This window comes from Chrysochloris asiatica, unplaced genomic scaffold (assembly GCF_000296735.1).
Source record: "Chrysochloris asiatica unplaced genomic scaffold, ChrAsi1.0 scaffold00037, whole genome shotgun sequence".
Classification (NCBI taxonomy): domain Eukaryota; kingdom Metazoa; phylum Chordata; class Mammalia; order Afrosoricida; family Chrysochloridae; genus Chrysochloris; species Chrysochloris asiatica.
The window spans coordinates 20,589,749-20,595,380 of record NW_006408555.1 but is presented as its reverse complement, the minus strand read 5'-3'; the positions used below and the strand labels follow the sequence as shown (position 1 = coordinate 20,595,380).

Sequence of the window (5,632 nt, the reverse complement as noted above, 5' to 3'; positions counted from 1 at the left end):
ATTTGTCAGAGGGGCAGGACAGTTTTGACCCCTAAGTCTCCCTGTAGCCCAGGTCTCCTTGAGGCCCCAGTGGCGCCCCCACGGAGCTCTTACCTGGCCGCTCAGGAGACCAGGGTTGACCACCTTCTTACTGCTCCATCAACAAAGGGATTTTGCCTTTACCATTGTCGATTACAATGGCTCTGATTTCACATAAATAATCACAGATTTGATTAAAATATATTATTCTAGGTTAAATAATTTTTTCATTCAAACGTATATATTTCATCTACCCTGAACAATGAATTGAAGGGAGAAACTGGCACCTCCAAAGCCACCTCAAGAACGATTACTTGCTGAAATGACACTCATTTCACAAACTGAACAAATGAGAGGAAGGTCTGTGGGGTCGGGGTGAGGTTTTCAAGGGGCAGCTTTCTTCAAGTCTCCAATCTGCTTATGCAAGTAATCCTTCTCATCTGTGAACTGCTTGTCGCCCATCTTCTCTTTTTGGAAGGTACTCAGAAACTCAAGGAGTTTCGGTTGATTTGTTAGTAGGATCTCCACAATTGGCTGTGTTTTGTGAGGACTGGCCACAAACACCTTGAAGACATGAAAGGCCTCAAACTGAATGTTGGGGCTTTGATCTCATAGAAGGTTCATCATCAGTTTCAGGTTCTCGGGTTTGCTGATGTACTTTGTCATAATGACAAAGTTGTGTCAGTCCATAAGCAGCTCACCTAGCAGGTTTAATTATGGTCTCTTAGTTACATAATTCTCAGACTGAAGCAATTTCTCATAATCTTCAAAAGTAGCGTCATAATTTTGTTCTAAGAAGTCTGCTACCAACATTTTATGTCTGGTTAGTAAATCCTTAAATGTAGCAAAGGCATCTGAAGCAATATCAAATGTTGACAACTTCACATACTTAAAGAAATCTGTGACTTGATTAGAAAAGAGGATGATTTTGGCAAGTGGCTCATGTCAAATACATTCTCTCTGCATTAGCCCACCATGTAAGGCAATCTGTGGGGCTTCATATCCTATGAGAAGCATAAACAGGATATGAGGGTGAGCGCTGATGTATTCCACAGTAGGGCTCCGAGTGCCGATCTGTCTTCTTAGGATGTTGTTAAATATCTGGGTTACATCTTTCTTTCCTTCGAAGTCTGTTACCTGCAGGTCAGCAATCAGTTGTCACCAGCAGCCCACTACTGTAGAGTTCCTGTGCTAGCTGGGCCTCTGATTCTGTTGGTGGCTCCTCGTCATTTGTGCCACACAGAATTTCTTTCATTGCTTGCAGTGACTGATACTTCTTCTGAGGCCTTGTCTGTCTTTTTGTCTTGCTTTTTTTCATTCCCCCAAGTTTTTCAGAGTTTTCATGATTTCTGCTGGATTTTTGTGTGATTTGCTAAACAAAGGCATTTTGTAGCAGGATGTCTAGAAATCACTTTTTCCAATACAGAATGCAGAAGAAACAGCTGCGCCACCACTCCAAAGATCCCCGTATAGGGGTTTTGAGGCTGTAAATCTTTACAGGAGCAGAATGCCTTATCTTTCTCCCACAGAACAGCTGATAGATTTGAACTGTTGACTGTGAGTATGGTTTCTGAGTTCTGTGTGGCCATCGCAAAGAAGTCTTGAACTAAAATTTACACACCAACCACTAAAACAAGTGATGATGAAATTGAAGAATGCTACTGACTTCTTCAATCTGAAATTGATCAAACATGCAATCAAGATGTGTTGATCATTACTGGTGATTGGAATGCAAAAATTAGAAACAAAGAGAAAAGATCAGTAGTTGGAACATAGGGTCTTGGTGATAGAAATCATGCTGGAGATTACATGATAGAATTTTGCAAGCCCAACAATTTGTTCATTGCATTTACCTTTTTTCAACAACATAAAAAGCAACTATACACATGGACCTAACCAGGTGAAATACACAGGAATCAAATTGAGTACATCTGTAGGGAGATATAAAGAAGAAGCTCAATACCAGTCATAATAAGCCCAGGGACAGACTGTGGAACTGATCATAAATTGCTCATATGCAGTTCACAGGCTGAAGCTGAAGAAAATGGTAACAACTCCTCAAGAGCCAAAATATGGCCTTGAATATATCCCTCCTGAATTCTGAGACTATCTCAAGAGCAGATTGATTAATTAGACAGTAATGATTGAAGACCAGGAGAGCTGTGGAGTGATATCAAGAACCTCATACAGGAAGAAAGCAAAAAATCATTATAAAGACAGGAAAGAAAAAAAAGGTCACAATGGATGTCAGAAGAAACTCTGAAACTTGCACTTGAGTGTAGAGTAGCTAAAGTGACTGGAAGAAATAGGAAAGTAAAAGCGTCAAACAGAAAGTTTTAAAGGGCAGCTCAAGAAGACAAGGTCAATTGTTATAATGAAATGTGCAAAAACTTGGAGTTAGAAAACAAAAAGGTAAGAACATGCTCAGCATCTTTCAAGCTGAAAGAGCTGAAGAAAAAGTTCAAGCCTTGGGTTGTAATATCAAAGGAGTCCTGATGTAGCCCTGTAGGATAAGCACTAGACTTTTGCAAGGTTGGTGATTCAAACCAGTCACTCGGAAATGAAATGTGATATAGGGTTGCTATGAGTTGGAACCGACTCAACAACAGTTAACAATGACAATGGGAAAAATGTTGAATGATGCACGAAGCACCTAAAGAAAATGGAAGGAATAGACAGAGTCACAAAAGGAATTGGTTAATGCTCAACCATTTCAAGAGCCAGCATATGATCACGAACCTGTGGTACTCAAGGAAGAAGTTCAGGCTTCAGTGAAAGGCAAGACTCTAAGAATTGATGGAATACAAATTGAAATGTGTCAACAAACTGATGCAGCACTGGAGGTACTCACTCATCTAGGCCAAGAAATTTGGGAGACAGCTACCTGACCAACCAATGAAAAGATAGCCATATTTGTGCCCATTCCAAGGAAAGGTGACCCAATGGAATGTGGATATGATTGAACAATATCACTATTATCGCATGCAAGTAACATTTTACTGAAGGTAATTAAAAAGCTGTAGCATCAGCGCAGAGAATACTTGTGGAATACTACGTAGCAGCAACCATTCCTTCCACAACCCTCGTTACTCCTCAGTTAGGTTCGATAACCTGTTGCAATGGCTAAACAGAACTCAGATACCATGCTAACAATTATGGGTTTTGTTAAGGAAGTTAACAGGCTCCAATACAGGATCAGAAAATCCTCAGGACTCAGTTGTCCCAGTAAGTTGTTGATAACATGTCCATGGGACCCACCACTCCACCATAACCACAGCCTGAAGGCACTCAGCTCTTACTCCGTGGCCAGCAAACCTAGGTCCCCCACGTAAGTGGCTGGAGGCACCCCACTCCACAAGTAATCCTCCTGCCCAAAGTCAGTCAGCTCAACTTGGTCCACTGCTCTGTCTTGTGCACTGGTTCTTGGTTCTGCTGCTCCTATGTACGTGTAACAGCTTTCTGTCCCTGGGTCTCTGAGTCCAAAGGACATGCTCTCCTCCTTACTCTTTTTCTTTGATGGTAGTGAGTTATGCCCTCCTGCTTCTGAGATGACTTATTTAAACTTGTTAGAGTTTCAAGGTTTGCCAATTACAATGAACTCGGCTAGTCTCAACAGCTGAATCATGCTGTCCTGTCAGTATCTTCTATGGCTAGAAGAGACATTAGATAGTTCACTATACTGCAACATTTATTTACATGTGCTTTATTGCCTATGAAAAGGCATTTGACTGTGTGGATCATAACAAACTAGGAATAATATTGTGAATATTCACTGGAAACCCTCAGTAACCCACTGACTCAATGGCTTACTGCCACCACCACCATGATGTTTCTGTTTGAATCTGCTATCAGATCTTTCTCCACTACGGTTGGCTTCCCTGAATTCTGCTCACTGAGCTTTCCTGAAACAGAAGCTTCTATTCTCAGCATACAGACCAGGACAAAGGTCTCTGAGTGTCTCTGTTGATGGAATCTCTCACCAGGCTTTGTGAGTTATGGCTTCTTTAAAAGCACAAACATTTTGCATGGCTTCAGCAGCTCCTCCCCACTAATCCTTTCTTCTCATGTTCCCTCCCAGATTACCCACCTGAGCGTGGTAGGCATTTCCATTTCCACTGCTCTTATTACTTTGTATTCAATGTCTCAAACCCCAAAATATGCTGCTACCAAGTTGATGCGGACTCATAGGGTTTCTATAAATCTTCAAGGACACAGAAAGTCTCTTTTTTTTTTTCACCTGAGTAGCTGATGGGTTTGAACTGCTGACCTTGTGGTCATCATCCAGTGTTTATTCTACAGTGCCACCCGGGCTCTATTTGTTGTTGGTGTTAAGTGCCGTCAAGTTAGTTCTGACCCATGGTGACCTTGCATAGGGTTTCCAGGGAGCAGCTGGGGCGCTTGAACCACCAAACTTGTAGTTCAAACGACTTTGCAGTCTGATGCATTAGCCCACAACACCACACTAGGACTCTGATTAGCATATCTTAATTGCATTTTGATTGATCAAGTCTTGGGCTATGACTGCCCAGACTACAAAGAACTTTTCAGTGGGTTAAACAAAATACAAGATTTGTTTTTACCCTTTCAAGCATTAGATTCTCGTCATGTTCTCTTCTCAACTTTATAGTCTGTTAAACTCTAATACATTCCTTTAGGCCATTTGTACTTTTTGAGCCTTCTTACATCTTCGTTTGATATTAATATTTTATGTTTCTGGTCATGCATTTGCTTTTCCTCATCATTAAATATAGTTAAATGCTCAATTGTAGACTTTGCATTTTTATTGTAAACCTTTAATTCTCTGAAACCTATTTCTGTGATAAAAGTGATAGATACCTCTAGAAATTGGTTATAACTGGGTATGTGTTTAAATACTCTAATTCTATTATAATTTCCCATCAATTTTCAGAGATGATAAATAGAACTATAAAAGCTCATAAAAAGATTGAATTCCATTGTTTGATTCCGTGAATAGAAGAGTTGGGCAGTCACAATGACACTGGCCTTCTGGTTCAATACCAGAGTGAAGATTTTAATATAAGGTTGAAATTGTTACTACATGTTACACCTAAAGTGTTTGATTGACTTCTTTGTTACCACAATTGTTTTAGGAAAAGTCTGTGATTCTAAGAAATATTAAGGGGCTTCAAAAGTTCATGGAAAAATTCCCTTATCTTTTAATTCCAATTTTCCATAAACTTTTTGAAGCTCCCTTACAAGGAGCAGAATAAATCTATAAAATTTGATATGGTTTTTAAATTTTTGTTCAGCTAAAATACCTTTTAATTTCTTGTTTGATTTATTTCTTTATCAAAAATGTTAAAGAAGTAGATTATTCAGCTTCCAAATATTTGGGACGTTTCCAGAGATCTTTCTATGAACAATGTCTAATTTAATTATACACTGTATGTAAGAACACACTGTGACTATGATCACTTTCATTTTACTGAAGTTTCTTCCATGACCTTAGATACAGCTTCCCTAGGCACTTGAAAAGATTGCATTCTCCTATTGTTGGTGGAGCTCTGGTAGTGTAGTGGTTACGAATTGGGCTGCGAACCTTAAGGTCAGCGGTTCGAAACTACCAGCCGCTCCGTGGGAGAAAGATGAGGCT

At 39.9% G+C, this 5,632-nt stretch overlaps 1 pseudogene; it reads right to left on the bottom strand.

The window, feature by feature from the left end:
• Positions 1-402: 402 nt before the first annotated feature.
• LOC102828901 lies at positions 403-1,404 on the bottom strand (annotated as a pseudogene).
• Between the last annotated feature and the right edge of the window lie 4,228 nt (positions 1,405-5,632).